The sequence below is a fragment of the Erithacus rubecula genome (genome assembly GCF_903797595.1).
Source record: "Erithacus rubecula genome assembly, chromosome: 4".
Taxonomy (NCBI): Eukaryota; Metazoa; Chordata; class Aves; order Passeriformes; family Muscicapidae; genus Erithacus; species Erithacus rubecula.
Window position 1 is genome coordinate 32453584 of NC_136686.1, and position 20148 is coordinate 32473731.

The 20148-nt window shown below is 39.0% G+C and overlaps 1 protein-coding gene across 3 annotated transcripts in view; it reads right to left on the reverse strand.

Moving 5' to 3' along the window:
* GRAP2 (GRB2 related adaptor protein 2) overlaps positions 1-20148 on the reverse strand; it is a 100459-nt gene that overhangs the window by 34283 nt on the left and 46028 nt on the right. The window contains exon 1 of one of the 3 annotated variants that reach the window (XM_079304683.1): positions 6404-6557. The exons of the other annotated variants lie outside the window; for them this stretch is intronic. The gene's annotated coding sequence lies outside the window, so the exon portion shown is untranslated. Of the gene's footprint in view, positions 1-6403; positions 6558-20148 lie in introns of those variants that run through there. 3 annotated transcript variants of the gene reach the window in all.

Genomic DNA, 20148 nt, shown 5'->3' on the forward strand with positions numbered 1-20148 from the left:
GCTTTAAGGCACTATCAAAGGGACAGAAATGAAGCCAGAAAAAGGAATTTTTTTTTTTTTTCTGGAGTACTGAAACAACACCCTGGGATAACACTGGGAGAGCTCCTCATCCAAACAAGCCCTTCATCTTTCCTCCCTTCTACTTCCCACTCTTCCTTTACCCCTCTCTTTAGAAAGAGCTTGCTGAGGCCTGGCTTTTCTTCTGCTCTGGCTTTTCCTGCATCTCAAGAACTGATGTGTTCAGTTGGTTTTCTGATTTCTTTTTTACATCAAGAGAACTGCTTATTAAATTCCCAATGGAATTATTACCAAGCTGTCAGAGGTACACCTCCAAGGAGGGATATTGCATTGGCCACAGCTGGCTACAATGCCATGGATTCACCTGTGCCTTTCCTTCCCTGAGATTCCCTACAGAGCAATACAGCTGGAGTAAACGACATGACTATTAAACACTGCTTGTTTTTGGCAATGAAGATAGAACCTCTGGGAGTACAGAGCCTCCAATGTCAACAGTATCTGAAAGTCAGTTGAAGCTTTTCGGCAAAAGAACTAATTAATAATAAAGATCAGGATGCTTAAAGAACTGACCCTCAAAAGTCCTGGAGATTTAACAAAGTATTTCTAAACCCATTCCACAGTTGCAGTTATTAATGAATGATTAATTTCTACAGACATCATCTTGTGCTTGTTTCAACCTTGTTTGCTCCACTGACTTCAACAGTCAAGGGGAACAGTCAGAACAATGCTGAAAACTGGTTAGAAAATAAAATTAATTAGTCTGTGCTATGGAGGTGCTTGCCATGACTGTGTGCCTTAGCTGACCTGAGTTTTGAATTTAAAATACAGATTCTGTGGTTTTGCTATGTATGAGAAGCACAGCATACATTAAGAATTACAGCCTTAGATGTATGAGCACATAATGAATTTCCTGAGATGTTATACGTAAATCTATTAATTAATTTACTAAATAAAATTATTCTTAAATATAGGTTCTTTAAGAAATTTGTCACTATGAGTTTGGTCTTTCATTTGTTTTTGTAGCCTCAATAATGGAATAATTAATCCAGATTTTTATTCTACTTAAAGATCACAAAAAGCTTGTGTAGACAGCACATTAAGATTTTTTTCAATGCTTTTTTCCCTTTACAATACTTTTTATTTAAAAAATTCCCTTCAAAAAAACCTCGAGAGTTTGATTTATTCCTTCAGATGATGCCACAAATGGAGCTTTCAATACATCTGAACTGCCTAAACTGAACTGGTAAGAATGGTCCTTCCAAAGTGTTCATCACCTTCTCAGTAGACAGCAGAACCTCCACCATGTCTCAGCAAGAGCTTTTGGCTTCACTTCTGCTGGAAACAGACTGGAGCAGCTGCTCCTTGGAATGAGGAAACTCTGTGAGCAGCAGCATCAGCCCCACTGAGCCCTGCCTTGCTGTGATGTCGTGGGAAAGGAAAATATATTTTCTTGAAGATCATTTAAAGCTAATCTGACAACACAAATGTTCGAAGATTTTCATTATTGAATGGGCTTGCTACAGCAAATGGAGAAAAGAGCATTAAACCTTTTGGCTACATAGGACAGGTGTCATTACTTGGGGTACAGGACACACCATTATATATTATGTCAAACTAGTAGGCAAAGGATGCAAGTGCTGCACATGGCCTCTGCTGAAGGGAATAACATGATGGTGACACCACTGATGTAACTTTTTGCAATGTAATATTGCCTGTCTTTCACCCCCTTCTACTAAGAATGTAGCAGTACTTGAAGGCTTCAATGAATTAAGATTCATCTTCTGTCTAGGATGGGAAAATATTTACTGACTACACTCAGTTCTCTTTGAGAGATGAAGAATTTGGGAGGGCTTTTTATTTATTTTGATAGATTTAATCTCAGAGATCTGTTACACTATTAGAATTATCAAGAAAGTGCTGTCCAAGCAATATAATGACAATGCAGCTTGAAACTTGATAATACCACTTGAAACTGTAAACTACTCTCCCTGACAGAATTGAAAGCATTTCTTCCATCCCCGTGTGGAGCTCTGCACGCTTGGTTCATAGAGAGTTTGGTCACCTTTCTCAGAATCAATATTTTTGACCACTACTAGAGAAGTGACAGACTGATGTGGTAAAGTGCCATGTACAGACAGTGAGAGAGAAGCCTCCACTGTCCTGCCTTTAGACACTCTTTGTATGAAAAACAATTCCCAGAGCCCCATTATGCACAGAGACAGCTTCAGAAACTGGTCCATATCCCAAAATAATCCCTGTCTGGATTGCAGGGTTATGGAAAGTTTCTCCTGTGCCAGAATTCAGCTGTACTTTGGAGTGCCTCTGACCTGAAAACATTATTTATGTAGCTAGATTTTAAAAATAAAAAAGGAATGCCAGAGTTCCGATGGTTTAAGTTTGTACTCTACGAGTTACTGGTGGGTTTTTCATGATGAGATAATAAAAATGAAAAAACTGGGAAACTGGAAAGGAAAGACCAGAGAATATAAGGTAAACCAGTGCCTCGGAGAGAAAAAATGGCATGTTATTAGGATTGCTCTGAAAAGATAAAGCCATTTATGAAAAAGACTGAGCTGGGGAGAGATGAAGGATGGATCTTAGAGTTCCAAGAAAGATATAAAAGAATTTCATCATGTGTTAGTGCATGATGTTTATTTAGGCATTCAAATAATTTTCTTTTATCTCATAATATTTTGCAGTACTGACCTCTGATTTTAGTGCCAGGATGATGTGTCCATTCTTAGCAAGCTTATTCCTCAAAGATTATGCCCTCCTGCTTAGGTATTATTTAAAAGGGACTTGAGCATGGTTCTCCAATTAGCAGAATAATATAAAAAAAGAAAAATGGCTACAGGAAGAATTCAGAGCCAAAACTTTTTTTTTTTCATTCTCATCAATCTGAAATCCTTCTAGAAATAGTAGACAGCAGCTATGCTTCAGAGAGAGCATTCTGGGCAAAAGTCAAAATAAAAGGAAGATACCTTTCCTCTCCACCAGATTACCCAGGGGGGAAAGTTCAACATTCCAGGGACAGCAGCAATCAAACATCAGAAGCATCTGAGTACAGTGTCAGCCCCCTAGAAGGGCTGTTCCATAGGAATTATTTTGTGTCCTGAACCATGAAAATTATAGTACACACATTTTTTAGACTAGCTGATGTCTCTACCAATTCTACTCACGTTTGTGTGAGTCTCTTTCCCTCCTCCTCTTTAAAAAAGCACTCATTTGAAATAATATTTAAATAATAAATAATTTGAAATAATATTTGAAATTAAATTATCACTATAAAATGCAGAAACAAGTCAGCCTTGTTTAGTGCTGAGAAAAGAAGAGCAGCAATCCATTTTCCAAGTCCAGCTCAGTTAAAGATTTGCTGTGCATTCCTGGGCAATCACTTCATCCCTCTGTAGGGATGAAGTAGTACTGTAGGACACATTTAAAAAATGCAATGCAGCCACACGTGCAGCTATCTCAATGGAATGGGGTGCCAAAACCCATTTTGCCTTCTCAGGGCAGCAGTTTATTTTTGCAGATTGTCAGGTTAGGCTGGTACAGTTTTAGTGCTTCTGTCACCTCAATGTCATCACACTCATGTGCGAGGGCCCGATGGTGAAGTGGGAGCATTCACACTCACCTGCCTTAAAGGATGGGCAAAACACCCATCAATAGGCAAAAATGTGTGCAGACATTAAGATGAAAAGCTTGTGCAAGAAAGGCAAAGTTACTGATGGTAATATAGTTCCTTTCCTGATGGCCAAATATAAATAAATGGTGGAAATCTAAGTTTAAAAGACGCCGAGGATTCCTTCAAGGGAGCTACAAAATAAAGATTTTTGAAAGATATCAAGGGACTTATGCATAACAATTCTTCTGACTGGGATATGGCTGGTACAGCTCAGCCCTGAGCTTCAGCTCAAGAGTGTTGCCATCATTATACTGAATATACACGTGGCACTTTGGGACATGGCTTAGCAGTGAGCATGGCAGTGCAGTTAATGGTCAGACTTCTCCAACATTAGTCATTCCATGATTCTATATAACAGTTTGAGGAACTGAAAAAAGACAGAATTGGTATAGTCTTCTTAGACCAAAACCAGACTCTGGAGATGAGGAAGAAAGGCAGAAGAAATCAGGGCCTTGTTATATTATAAAAATATAAGTAAACTAAAATGAGCCCCAAAGACCCAGGCATATAAACTGTTGGTAGCAATACTTCCTTACTCATCAAACATGTGGCATTTTGTCAGCCACAGTGGGTAGATTCTTCTAACTAATACCAGAGACTGAACTTCTCAGTGAATGTATTTTATGATGCTTATATATATTTAGATATATATACACACATACACATACATATATATCTGATGGCTCTACTAAGAGGAGAATTTCAAGTGAAAATACTGTTAGGGGAAGAAACATAGAGAAGAGAATAAAGATCATTTTCATTGTATCAGACAATAAAAATAAACCAAAAGGGACTGCCTACAGCAGTAGTTCCAGCTCTGTGCTTAATAGCAACCTCTTGCCTGCCAAATTTTCAGATATTGCTTGTGGCTAAAGAGAGCTGCTGTCAAGCTCCAAGTTGATTGGGAAGGCAAAGTGTAACACCGTGCAGAAGACATTTCAACTGCACTGTTGGCCCCTGAATCAGCAGAAAAGGAGGGCATTGGTGTATGGCTGCAAGAGTAAGTGTAATTATCAGGGATAAAAAAAAAAAAAAAAAAAAAAGAAATTCCATGTAACCAGGTAAAGGAAGATGAAGTTTGAAGAGGAAAGTGATGCTTCTTACTAGATGGTTTTTACTAGAGAAATGGAGTACTAGAGTAACTTACAGAAACCAGACAGGCTTGCAGAGCTGCTCTGCCTTATGCAAACAAAAATGAGAAGATGTAAGAGATCAGGACAAACAGCCAACTTGAGCAGCAGAGCCCTGTTTTTCCAAAAGTTGCCTGTTTTACCAGGCAGATCCATCAGTCTTAAAAATTTTAGGAGATGTATGCAGAAAGATGTGGTAGAGATGAAAGTAAATCCAAAACATAGACAACAAAACTAAGCTAAATTTAGCTGTGTGCACTTCACAGTGCAGATCCATCCATCTCCAGGTTATTTTGCTTTCCTGATAAAAATGGGAGTGACAGCACTTGTTTGTGCCTAATCTCTTATCTGTGGGATTGTCAGGTTCAAATGTAAGAATGAAATATAAATAAATGTCACTAAATAGAAAAGCAAAGGGAATTGCTTCACTGCAAGAGCAGTGCATTTGTTCACTGAGCCACTGCTAAGGAGGCAGGTTTTCTCTCTGTCTGCTCCACAACCCATTTTGCCATCACATGGTAGCCAGAAGTGTTATCCTGTTCAGAAACCTGGGAGCAGAGGCTGAAGGATGTGTTTCTGTCTTTTCCACTTTCAACTGGATGACTGGCACTGCTGGCTGCATCACCTATGGCCTTCCATGCCAAAATGCAACTGGTAAAAGCCCAGCTCCTCCTGTCATGTCCATTTACTAAAAGCTTAATTATGATTAAGCCTTTCTTCACAGGACAATTATAAATGGGACAGGCTCTCCTGCTGCTGCTGAAGAGAATTTGGATTATTGTTTTTTCTAAGAAAATGTACTCATAGGATGCTGCTAACTCATGTCTTGGAGACTGATGTCCTTTTGCTCCTACAAGACAAATATTATGAACTTTATGCACACAAACACACATGAAACACGTGCAAGACCTTGCCATACTGCTCTATAGCACTCCAGTCTAAAGATGTGTCTCCTAACAATATTGCCTGTTATTCTTACAATGCATCAAAAAGCTTTACAACAACATTAAAAAGCAATTGAGGAAAAATTACTCCCATGTCTGACCCCCTGAGAAACCATCACATTTCACAGAAGACATAAGAGATAAGGAGAAACAGCTTACTTGGGCAGCAGAGCCCTGGTTTGGAGCAAAAGGAGGGTTAACTGTGCCAAATCTCCAATTGCCAGAAAGATTTTTCTTTATAGGCATCTTGCCCCTTTCAGTATGATCACAATGGGTGTCTCAGAGACACAATAGTCTGATCTCTGCTAGAGCAAACTTAAATATTCAGGGGAAAGCAGTTATTTCTTTGCTTTGTGCTTGTGACTAATAATAAAAAAAAAATCCTATTCATTATTTTCTTTGCTCTGTTTCAATAAATACACTCCTCCTGAGCACAATCTTGATCCCCCACTGACAAGGAGAAAAACCTGATGCACCTGCAGTGATAAAGAAAACACAGCATCTCAAACCTTGCAGATAAACCCTTACTTGCTTAAACTCTGTAGAAAATGCAATGCTGATTTAGCCAATGCACCTACCCGTAAAACTTCACAGCAAAAGAAGCAAGCACACAAGCAGGTCTGTACCTTTGTGGCAGGGAGTTACACTCTGGTCTTTCAGGATCTGTGGTGGGACACAACAGTGGGGGGATGGCACGAGTCTCATAACAAGCTGTCTTCAGCACAAATGCTCAGCAGGGACCCCAGTCTGTGGAGCCATGTGGGACACACAAATCTTCAGCCCAGCATCACAGTCTCTCCCTCCTACAGCACAGCCAATCAAGGTGGCAGAGAGCAAACCCCAAACCACACAGGAACTCACAGTCACAGCAGCCTATTGAGCAGGGTATGGGACTCAGCTCAGTGTGGTTTTAACTCTCTTACTGCAAGGGAAACTGCTTGAGAGCAGTTTCTCTGAATACTACAGCTGTGCTGGGGCACCTCACAACTCGCTCAGTGTTCACTTATTTAATGTGTTTGTCTGGGAAGCACTGTCCCCTTCAGATATTGGTAGTGATCCTCAAGAGCAAGCCATCACAGGTGTCCTAAAGTGTACCCTGCTCTCTGTTATAGGGGACAGCAGTGGCCATGAGCCATCAGCACGTGAATTTGTGGGGCACCTCTCCTGCCACACATCCCTGTGATGTGATTGAGTCTGTGAGTGTCTGTGCACAGAGCACCCATCAGCTTGGATGTCTGTGAGCAAATGCAGGTGAATGCAGGGATCATCTCGTGCCTGTGTAGGCACAGGCAAGAGTGACTTGATATGAGAGAGAAACCAGATTCTGCAATAAGTGTGTACCAGAGAGGCTGTCCTCAAGCTGTGAGAAAGGAGCTATAAAAATGTGGTTCTTACAAGAACACTGAAAAGGCACATTTGCTGATTTAGTTGTTGCATCAGTTTGGTTTCTACCAGGAGTGTATTGGGGTGGCCTCTGAGCAGCAGTTTCCCTCCCATCTTTTACTCTCTGCTCTCTAAGCTCCAGTCCCTCCTCCCAAAGGCAGCCTGAGGGCTGCCAGGGGTCAGCAGGGCTGCTCTGGGAGAGGGACCATCAGTGCTTGGGAAAATGATTGTCACTGGAGAGCAGAAATCTGCCTTAGGAAGCGCCAGCCCCTGCCCTGGCCCTGCCTGGTGCAGTGCCTGCTGTCGTTAACATCAAACATTTCAGAGGAAACAAAAAGGAGTTGACATCAAGTGAAATTTCCCCCTGCAGCCACCAGTCTAGGACCTCTTAAAACCATAGCCTAAAAACATCATCTGAATTCTCCAGGGTAGCTGCAAGCCGTGAAAGGGCCATTTGCTGCAGCTGAAATGGATTCATAAATTACTGAGCTCCTGAGCCAATGAGATCCACATGGCTCTGAGTCCTTGCAGCCACTTTTCTTTCTCCCATTTCCTTGGATCTGGTTCAGAGCCTGGACAAAATGGTCTGTGCTTTTTCAGCCTGTTGCTCAAAAGCTGCACAAATCCCCCCACTTTTACTCCTAATTACTGCTGCCTTTGCAGAACAAGCAGCCAGGTTGCTGAGGTTCCATCTGTGTTCTTCTAAAGAGCACAGGTGTTACAAACTGAAATGGGCAAAATTTTATTGATAATATTGAACTATTTAGTATTGAAAAAGGTACTCTTCATTATATCTTCAAAATGTTCAAAAAGTTACAGAGACCAATTAAGGTGTTTTGTAACTGTTGTTAAATTACTCTTTTGCCATTTTTAATAGTTTGAGTACTTCCAATACAAAATGTTCTGATTTTCCAGCTAAAAAACAACTCTCTATTCACAATTTACTTTGATTTGAATAAAGAGGTAAAAACACATTAAACAAAAAAAATGCTTTTGGGCAAAGCACAACTTTCTATTTGGCTCAAGATAAAATGCTCTTAGCTATTCAGCCAAAATTTTTTTTTTGTTTTGCATTAGAGAAGCCAATCTTACCAGCAAACTAAAAATCAGTTACATATGCACCATTGTAGCATTAGTCACATGGAGCTGGCTCAAGAACAGGGGCACAGAATGCAACAATCAAATGCTGGTATCTTTCCTTCTAGCACTAAGACCTGTACAGTGTTCAGCTTCATTGATAAGGAATGATGTGTCTGACATTAAATGACAAACAAAGACTGGAAGTTAATGCATGGCTATATTCAGGCTTTTACAGTCTCAATGGCTTAATTTGATTATTTCTTAAATGTAGACATCTACCAAATTTTATATTTCAGGGTGGAGTTTTTTTATTGTTTGTTGGCTTGTTTTTGGGTTTTTGTTTTAATTTTCAGAGGAAGATCTTTCAGGATATCTTCTAATTGTGATTCAACTATTTTGATATATTGCCACCAAAATACTGATACTGTAATGCTGTATCAGTTAGTATGTTCTTTTACAACACTGAAATAATCCTGAGATCCTGAAGTGAGGAGGAGGAGGAGGAGGAGTATGCTGGCATTGTTCTTGTTGCTCCTTTTGTACCTATATAGACCTTCAACCTGTCACTCTTGAAGTTTTCACCATTTACTAAAAACAAAGAAACAGAAAGAAGTGTGGCATACACATCAAATCCTAGCCCTACAAAAATCAAACCACCTGTGGACCCAGCTAAGGAAAACATGAGTATCAAGGTTTCTGCAAAGCAAGGCTTGATAGCAGGAGGGTTAGCTAATCAACTTGTAAAGCAAATCAAATCAATGTATCCTGCCATATAACCAATGTCACAGCGCTACTGACACAGAGAGAGGGAGAGAAACATACAAAGGGAAAGAGAAATTTCACGATTGAAGTTTTTTAATAGCTTCATTGAAACACATGATAAAATCAGATTCTCTCAGCAGGTGATAGACAAATAAAAATGGACTCCATTTGAAGTGCAAACAAGGAAAAGACACAGGGAGTTGTAAAGGATATAGCACCTTCCTCATAAACATCCCACTTCCTCTCTGTTCCAAGTGTTTGCAACTGTCTCTGCCTGTGAAAACTTAATTAAACCACTATATTTCCCATTTAAGTAATTTGAAAATGTGTGTAGTTTGATAAAAAGGTTAATTAGCTCTATTCTTTAGAAAACTGAAAAGGTATGACTTTGATCTTTTGCTTGAAATTCATGCCAATCCTTGCATTAAAAATATCCCTCAATCTGGACTGTGGTAGGTAGCACACAGGAGAAACATGCTCATGAGGAGGACTGTGGAAAGAGGGTTCACATGAAAAACAAAATTTATTAGGAGTTTTAACCTTTTTACTTTTTGTTTTTATAAATTATATAACATATTGTCTCCCTTCTTGAGACTGGGTTTTTGTCAGGGTTTGAAATCAAATTGATCCATGATGAAAATGGACCTTGTCTGATGACTCAGCTGGGAATTGCACAGAAATCTACCCAGCCTTATGCTAACCAATAAAAAGAAGGGATGGGAACAGGAACATCTCATAAAGCTGTGAAATAACAATTCACAAGCATCATTTAAATAATTTGGAGGCTGTGTTCCCTTTTTATGCTGCTGCTGCATTGACCAAAATGTATCTCCTATTGAGTATATGAGCTGGGAAAGCTGAGGGATCCAAGATGATTGGTCTGGAAAAACTGGTTTTAGCAGAGCAATTCAGTGACAAATGGAAGCTCTTGTTTTAGTTCCTTCACCTCTCTGCTCTTTTTTAGAGCCCTTCAACAATTCCATAAATAGAAGGGTTGCACTAGACTGACATGAGACATTTCCTTCCCTTCTCCCTAGCTACAGATATTGTTCTTTTGCTGCATGCAACTTTCACTGACTGACATTTGCATTTGGATCTTGTTATAGGTGTGATCAAAATGCTAAATACATTAGCACCCTGCCAATTGAAGCAGTGGTTAAACAGTTGAAGATGTTAGGCTGTGTTTAAACAAACTTACTTGGCACTAAAATTATCAATTTCTTTTTTATTTTATCCTGCTCTCCATGTTTTTAATTGACTTTTCACAGTGAAACGCCTGAATATTGTGGTTTTAACCTGCAAATTTAAAACCACCTAATTATTATGGCATACATTATTGAGTAGAACCAAGTCTCTTTCCTTCTAGTTTGGTATCAAACTGTAGTCTTGCCAAAAGGAGAGGCTAGACATATTCTCTGCTTTCTCCTTGGGTCTGTTATGGTTGCTATATTTTTGATTAAGACAACTGAATGGGACCAAAAGGCTATTGCAGAAAGCCATGTCCACTTCTCCTGTTCATTAATTTTGCTACCATGGAATCCTGGTTTTGGCTTCCTTATGCAGATGAGAAATGGAGGATGAAATTATTGCTGCCTCTGCTCCTTTCTCCAGAATTTTAAGTAAGTGATATCACAGAATTATGGATATCCTGAGCATTCCTGCCAGCTCCCTTAGTATCCTTAGGTGGGTCCCATTCAGCCCCACAGACCAGTATCTCAGTCTTTTCCTCATCCTTTGTCACTACGTTTCCCTCTACATCCAAAAAACGATGGAGATTCTCCATGGCCCTCCTTTTGTTGCTGGTGTACTTATAAACATTTTACTGTCTTTCATGGCAGCAACCAGATTAAGTTCTAGTTGGTTGTTGGCCCTTCTAATTTTCTTTCTGCATAACCTCACAATATATTTGTAATCCTCCTGAGTTTACTGCCCCTTCTTCCATGAATCATAAACTCTCCCTTTTTTCTTGAGTTCCAGTCCAAGCTCTCTGTTCAGCCTGACCAATCCTTCCTCCTTATTGGCTTCTCTTTCAGCACATGGGGACAGCCTGCTCCTGCACCTTCAAGGTTTCCTTCCTGAACAGTGTCCAGCCTTCCTGGGCTCCTTCCTTCAGACCTGCCTCCCAAGGGACGCTGAACACTCACATAACTTCATGACTGCTGTGCCCAGGATGGCTCCCAACCATTGCATCACCCACCAGTCCTTCTCTCTTCACAGACACCAGATCCAGTGGATGCCTTTCCTGGCTGTCTCCCTCACCAGCTGTGTCAGGAGTTATTTTCCACAAACTCCAGGAACCTCCTGGACTGTCTCCTCTGCTGTGTTGTACTTAGAGCAGACATCTGGTAAACTGAAGTCCCCCACAAGAAAAAGGGCCAACAACTATAAGCCTTATCCCATCTGCCTATAGAATAGTTTGTCTGCCTCTTCACCCTGGTGGGGTGGTCTGTAACAGACTCCCACCTTATTGGCCTTCCCCTATTCCTACCATAACCACTCATCCCTATCATCACCATCATTAAACTCCAGACAGTCAAAACACTCCCTAACACACAGGGCTCCCCCACTGCCTCTCCTTCCTCACCTGTCCCTCCTGAAGAGTTTACAGACATCCACTGCAAGCACTCCAGCTGTGAGAGTCATCCCACCCTATTTTCGTGATGGCAACCATGTCAACTAAATCTTCCACTCACTCAATGGCTTTCAGCTCCATGGGGAATAAACATCCCCCATTTTGCATGCATTGGTGTAGATGTGCTTTGGCTGGGCTATTCATCCTGTCACCTTTTTTGGGAGAGAAACCCTAATTACTAATTAAATTATTATATTTGCAGAAGTGTGTTGAGTTTTGTGATTTGGAGAATAGAATAAGCACCATGAGAAGTGTCTGGCACCACTTACTGACTAAAACTAGATATAACTAGAAAAAAAGCTAGAAAAAGTGCAAAACCTTTGTAAAAATATCTAAAAAACTAAAAGTGAGAAAAGTAGCCACTAACAATTCTTGGGGAGATTCCTGAACAGTGCAGTTTTTCCTTCTGGATTATGGACATGGTTATGCCACTGGATGAATGGCTGCAGAAAGACCTGGAGGCTTGTGTTCAAGTGCCTCACATGGTTGGACTATTTTATAAGTAATGCATCAGAGAAAGTCAGACACCAATGTAAATAGGGCTTCTACAACACTGAGAGACTGCAAAATTTTCAATATATGCATAATGCTGAAAAGAATCAAGGATGACTTGAGAAGACCTGTCAATTAAAATTAGTAAGTTTGGAGTTGCTCAAGGAAAAATTAGCAAGTATTTACAGCTGCACATTAGAAAAAAGCATAAGAATAAAAAATTTTTACGTGTCATTCTCAGAAAAAATACTTAAAAATACCAAAACCTTTACAAGTAAGAACTTAGGAAAAATGGCATCACTGTTGGTCTTAGGTTTGCATGTAGATGGAAATATTTTTGAGTATAAAGACAGATGAGCTGAAAAGCTGAACATTGAAAAGAAATTAGCATCCATTTGTCATTTCTGAAAACTAGTGTGCTTCAAGTAAGCAAGACAAACTAATACTTTCTGACTGTAGACCACATATTAAAATAGATTGGTCTTTATATTACTCTCCCATAGCTGTATTTTCCTAGATTAATGAAGGGAATAGGACCAAAGGCAGTTCAGCCAGCAAGTTTGCTCGTTCTGCAGTTCTGACAGATGCCACAGGTAGAAACAAGTCTGTTTTGAAGCACGTGTGGGTTTGCCAAGGAATCATCCTGAAGATGCCACAATGCACAAAAGAGCACTGCAGCAGTGCAGAGTCAGGCAAAAGGCCCACTTGGCCCAGTGTCCTCCAGCTGGGAGTGCCAATATGGTCTATTTACAGAAAATGAGCAGGAAGAAGGGAAACAAAGCAAACCTTCTTGACATTCCTTCCAGGAATTCTTCACTCCAACAAGTCTGGCTTGACTCGTTGAGCCAGAGATTGTATCTGAACAATTGTGTAAAAGAGCCATTTATTTTCTGTAAGTTTGTCTGTGTTTTTGTCCCTCATTACATTCTGTGGCAATAAATGTGACATTTTACCTAATGCATGGTATGTAAGAACACTTCCTTCTTTTTGTTTAAAAACTCTGCCTGGTAATTTTGATAAGTTTGTTTCTCCTGGAAGAGTTAGGTTATGCTTACTTAATGGATTTCAAGTTGGTAGTCCAATAAAGTTTACAGTTAAAGTGTTTACCACTCAAATATCTTTACCATTGACATTTAAGTAACTTCTACTTTATAATTAAAAAAAAATGAAAACTTCATAGTTGAAGGAATCTGTAAGAATATATAAAAGCTGTTGTCCTTCTTTTCAATATAATATCTAGACATTGATTTTTAACTCTGAACCTGAAAAGTTCTTGATAATTACAAATATCTTTATAGAGAAGTGGAAATACCAGTTAATTAATAGTAGAAAAGTATCCACACTACAAAAACTAGTATCCAGTTCATATAAATTATTCCAGCTGCTGGAAAACCCCATAGAGAATCTGAACCAAAAAGGGGCTATAGAAAGTAAACTTCTTATTGTTCATCCTAGTGTAAAGTGTTTCTTCTTACTCATTATTCTTACACACTGCTGGAAGAGCAAGAGTCATGTTCTATGCTCACTCCTATGATAATTGGTATTTACTAGCTAGAGGAATTGTGCATGTCAGATATTGTCATCTGGCATATTATATCAGAACCAGAATTTGAACATTTTTCTAAAGAATTTTTTTCTAAGGAAAAGGGAGAATGAAGCATCACTAGACGACCAGAGTTTTTGTTGAAAAAGAAATCAAGGCAGCTGTTGCCTGTGTTTTCTATACAATAGATTTTTTAAAATGTAAACAAAATATCCTGCAACAACTATCAGAAAGTCAAAGCCACAGACAAAGCCAGAGATTTCTTTTCCCTTCCCCATCTGCACTGAAAATAGAGCACTCTCAATTAGAAGTAGGGTTATTTACATAGAACATGGAATTGCTTATCAAGTCAATTTGCATTCTGGGGAACAAATAGATGGATTACAGTATTATGTATACAACTTATTCCTGCTGTAGTGATCCATGAAATTGCTGTTAATTTTGCTGAAATGAACATTATATTTTTAAGTGGAAATGAAAGAAAATGAGAGGGAGGAGGTGAGCCATAGGAGCTGAACTTCAAATACAAGATTAAATTATTAGCAAGAACACAGCACTGCTGGGAACAGCATGAGATGCTACATGGAGCCACTGACCTGTTGACTTCCAGATACAATCAAGCATCCTCCTTGCCACAGTAAATGAGATGAATTATGGGTGGTGATGGGCCTGTCACTTTGCACATTCCTGTCCTCAAGTGATGCATGTGGAAGTGAATTCCTGCTGATACAAACGCCATGCAGATCCCACTGGCTCTGACACGCCAGCAGCATGTGTGCAGTGAAATAATTGCATTGTGATGCTTCTACAGTACAGCTGCACATCATGATCTTCTTGGTTTTATACTGATGAGAGAAATTCAAGGCTGTTTAGTGACTGCATAAAAATCTGGGGGCTATGAGATTAAACTAAGGAAAACTCTAACTGTGCCATAAGAATTTGCATTTCAATGCCTTTTTTCCCCTCTCTCAGCAGAAGAAGGCACGTGCTTCCACCTCCACTGCTGAACTTGAAAGTAGTGTGTGGTTTAATATGGTTTCAGAACAAGTCAGAAAAAAACAACTAACATTTGGTCACCCAGTTCTAAGCTGCTGTCACTGTCTGAAATTGTTATTGCCCTTCACCTGAGTTTTGTTAAGTGACAATACCTGCAGTCTTACTCCATCCTATTTGTGAACTAAAATATCCCTCTGAAAAGGGATTTGAAAGCCCTGCACTCATCAGTGACAGAAGTAACCACCTGAATTACCACCTACAAACTCTCTGTATTTCTCCATCGTGCCCTGTATTAAACTCACCCCAGACTTAATTAGTGTGATGTTGTCAGATTCAGGGCTTGTAAAGCTTAACAACAACAAAACACAAGAATGAAAAAGTGAAGTTACACAGAGAAGGGGATCTTAGTACTGGATTTTCAGGCTTGCAGTTCCAAGAAAGGAGGGATCCAGAGGTCTTTCAGTGTCTGCAACCTTTCTCTTGAGGCATTTTACAGCATATGTTAATCTCTTTGCTCAGCATGCCAAACCCAGAAAAAATCTGCCTTATCTTCCCTTTCCAGTGGTTTCTGACAGTATCAGAAGTAGTAATATGACAAACAGGCATCAAGATAACAAAAACATAATTAGATGTTGTGTCTCTTACATTATGCTGTTCCCTAAGAGATCTACTATCAAAAGCTGCTCACCAACATTTAATTTCTTTTTACTCCTACCAGACTTTCTTTCTACAAACATCAGCCTAAAGAACTCAAGCTTATATTTTAAAACTATGTTTGCTAAAATATTAGTTTTTAAAAATGAGAATGGTTTCCATGCTAAGAAAAGTGGTATTTGTTAAAAGGAAGGTTAAAAATCCTCATAATGCAAAAAGTAAAAAATGGTAGGTCAGTGGCTTTAGAAAAAGGGAAAATTGAAGTCTTTAGGAATAAAGTAATGGATCTGTTATAGCACCCTTTTGTCACAAATAGGGTTGTATTGTGGGTGTTTAAATCTAGCAAACATTTCTCTGCCTCAACCTGTTTTTCTGTGGTATCAGTCCCTATTTGATAAAGCTTGGACCAAAATATGTAATTAAAAACTGGGATAGCAGAACCTATCGATGGTTAGTCTTAAAATAGCTTGAAAAAAAGTCCTCTGGGATCCCAGAACCAGGAAGACAAAATCTTGCTTTTGGTCAAGACTGAGGTGCCTGTGCAGAGCTAGGAAGAGAGCATCAGCAGGGAATAGCAAGTGATCAGTGAAATGGACTCCTGCAAGAGCACTGGGACTGAGGAGTGCTAGAAGAACAGAAACATGCTGTGGAAACCACATTAATGCTCTGAAAAGGGGGGTGAAGATCAATAGAGTGGTTACAGCAGATTTGTAACACAGCTTTTTTAATGCTTTATTCCAGCTACAGATGTCTTACATAATTAAGACTACTGGTGTTCTATATATATATGTGTTCTATATACAAACTATAGAGGGTATGTAGACAAAAGGAGAAATTGATTATTTGGGCTCTAGGCAGGATTCAAAAAGTCATCCACTTTGCAGCTAGGTCACTACTTTCAGAATAAAATGTCAGATCATACTCAGTGTGGAATAACATGGGAATAGGATGTCTGTGAATGGGTGGCTTGTGTTAGCTAAATCAGTATGGCTCTGTGCCATAAAACAAACAGAAATTGCCCACTTGTAGCTTATTTTCAGTTATTTTTTTGCAGTTTTTGCATATATTGGATACTGCAGAAGTCTAAAAAACATTAAGGCTATTTACTACTGAGTAAATAATTATACATAACAATTAAACTGTAAAATGGAAGAAGGAGAAGATTGTGAATACTCAGCATTAGCAGGAGTTGGTTTTGTTTGGATAATCTTCTAAAATGACATAAATCTCACTTGAGCTGAAGTTGCAGTGGGAAACTTCATGAAACAATCCAGTCTTTAATATCAGAAAAAAATACACAGAATTTTTGCCTTGATTTTCTAAGACTGAAATGCCAGATATTGAATACAAAGTTACAGGACAGGACTATTCAAGTTGACACACTGTCCAAACCAACCAAAGTCACTGTGTACAGCATTTAGTGTCTTGCTGCACTTTTGAGCCTGAGCCATCAGTCCTAAATATTTTTGTATTTTGGATGCAGTCAGTATAACATAAAGGTTGTAATGCTGTCTAGTTTCATCAAGAGAAAAACAGAAGTGCTGCAATTTTTGGACAGGGTGAAAACAAATCTTTTGTGATGTGACAAACTCATTTCAAGCAGAGGATTATATCTGTTTTTATTGGTGGGATGCATGGTGTACTTGCTGCATTTATTGCTAACAGAATTGTGTGAAGTCCTTGCTGGGCCTTGCTCTGCAGGAACATCTAAGATTTTTTTCCCTTTCTTTCTTTTTTTTTTTTAAACCAAGATGGAGAAAACCACTATAATCTGCAGCTTTTCTGCATTCTGCCCTCCTCAATGTGCTTTCTTCTTCTCACCAGACATGAGCTGCAACCTTCTCCCTCTTCCAGAAAAGACACATTTTCACACAAGTAGTTCCAGCTGATCTGTTTCTCAAATACTTGGAATGCTGAAAACATTCTGTAACTTCAGAAATGTATTTTCTATGGGAGATTAAGTCATCCTAATATAAAAGAAGTTCCTAATACCTCCTTTTTGTTGTTGTTGCATTTCAATAGTTCCATATTGCAATATTAACTTCAAACAGACTTGCCTGGGAATCACCATAATCTTAGAAATTGTTAGATTTTTTTTTGCCCACGCTGAATTCTGTTTGCAGTTAACTGTGGAAAAACCAAAACTAAGAAAATGAAGAATCAGAGATCCTCCAGTGTGCTCCACAATGCCTTAAAAAAATATGTGCATCTCACTTATACCCCTGTGACATTTTCCTTTCCAAAGCAAATTGATTCTGAAAGATACATCTATGCTCTTGTCAATACAGTAAAGAAAGATTTCTTCTTTTTTCCCCACTGTGATTCCTATGACTATGTGGATTAATCCAAAAAATTAAAATTTCTGAAGGGAATCATCCTATTCCTTTCTCTCAGCTCCAGCTATGCACCTGTGCAGGAGATTGTACTAATGTAACACCAGTGGAGAACCTAACAACCTTTAGAAGAATGAATTGATTTTTTCCCAATGGTGTCAGCCTCATGGTTGAATTATAGGGAAAGCTGCACAGGAATCCAGCTGTAGCTGGAGTTTAGCTGTAGCTAAATGCACTACAGTGCTCAGTACACCCTTTTGCACAGCTCTGGCATTGACAAGACACTTTAAAGTGTTTATAAATGGCATTCCTTTGCATGCAGTCTAAGAATACTTTACACTGCCAGACCTGTGTTAAAAACAGTGCAAATTAGAAGGAGACCAAATACATGCACTGTTGATATCAGTTATCCAGATCTTCCTCTGAGCAACTGTCTCTATGGAAAATGTGCTGGATAATAACAGTTCTATTCTAGGACTCAGAAGGTGGTGAATTTAAAATTTTTTTTTGATCACTGGAGTCCTAACGATTGCAAAGTTAAGATGCAGTTTTATTCTGCCCAGAAAAAGTATGATACTGCCATGATGGTGGTAATCTTTTTTTTTTTTTTTTGAGCTCTCAGATCCCTTAGAAGCAGATGATGCAATTGGCAGATGCAGCTTGAAAATATGGATGAAAGACAGAGAACCCCTGATTAGAGTGAGTTGATAGGGCTAATAAAAGTGCATCAATCTTCTTCAATGTTCTACAGCAGTTTCAATATGGATGTGCAAGTCCTTCACAAAAATCTCACTTAACCATATTGAATGTGGTTACAAGGTCATTCTCACTGGAGGTAACATAAATAATGACATATGCTCATATCACAGTGCATGACAAGTGACTCCTTCAGAGCTGTGCTTAAAATGTGGTCAGCTCACCCAGCAATCCAAATGACTGCAAGTTTTACCAGAGATAATGCTTGTATAACAACCTTAGCAATATATGGTTAAAAGCTGAAGGAAAACAAGATAGGAAAATTTCATTTAAATAACATGATTTTTGTCTTATTTTCAAGTATTAGTAATTCTGCTTTGAACTCCCAGTGGAACAATAAATAGGATATTTTTCCTTTTTGGATGCCAGCTATATCTATAGTTTATCAGTCTGAAGGGCTTTCTGGTTGTTACCATCTTCACTGCATACAAGTTTTCTCACATTTGATAAAATGACCACATGAAGACAAAGCTCAAAACAATCTCAGATTTCGTTACAAAGGTCTTGACTTTTTAAGACTGGCTACCATCAGAGATGCCCAGCAAGGGTCAGCTGAAACTCCATTTATGGCATTGCCTTTAATCAAAACACAAGAAAAAAAGGTGGATTTTCCCTGAATGATATAACCAGAATGATATAAGTCTCTCCCCACCTATACTTGGGGGCAGTCTCTCATCAGCTTGTCTCTCTCCTTTGGCTATGAATTACACCAAGAGCCCTCCCTTAGTGCCTTGTAAACCTGGAAGAAGATTGGCAGGTGTTATGGTTGAGTCACTGCACTGAATGCAGCCCTGCTTTATTATTTCTATCACAGATTTCCTGTGTACCCTTAGAAAAATAACCTCTTTATTCTGCCAATGATAAAACAAGGCTTAAATCTCTCAAACTCATTAGGATATTCTGAAGATCAGTTGATTAGCCTTTATGAGATATTCTGATATTAGTGAAGAGATACTTCATAAAAGCTGGTAAATACAGAGTGATCTTTGATTTCTGGCCCTCCACAGCTTTTGTTAAGAAAAACCCCAAAGCTTTCCACTTAATAAATCCCAGCTGGGTGACTGTTCTTTTTTCACTCAGCATCTCACATTACTTTCCTAAGTTGGAGCCATTTTTTTCCCTTCTCCTTTCTGGTGCTCCTTACCCTTTGCCTATTTAGTACAACATATGCTTTCCAAACATATTTATTTGCTACTTTTTCTCCTCACATTTCCCAAGTGTCTTATAAATGCATGTGTATAAAGACTTCAAACAAAGCAATAAGACTGCTGCAGGGATACCACATAGCAAAGAGATAAACAAGCTATTAAATAATTAGCTATCTGGTCCCTTCATTATCATATCCAAGCACCCACCATGGGAAGTCTTGGAGAAGAAATAGCATAGATTCTATAGAAACAACAGGCAGGAACTTTTAATTGTGTGTAATGTAATATGATCAGGGTTCTGAAGTTAATCACTTATTTTTCCAAGTTTAATTTGGGATTATTAGCCACTCAAAGTATTAAGTATTTTGGGGTTTATGTCTCATCCCTTGTTGATTCCAAGGTCAGCATCTTATATAAATGTTGATGTGCTATGAACTCAGAGGAGTTCTGCACACTAAATTGTCATAACCCATTGCAGCGAAGTTTGGCTTGGAGACTCCTAGCTGAGAACTAACAAGGAAGGCATGGTCCTAACAGCCTAAGTGAAACATGGGGATAAGACCCAGAATAGGTGCAGAAACAGCCTGTGTCA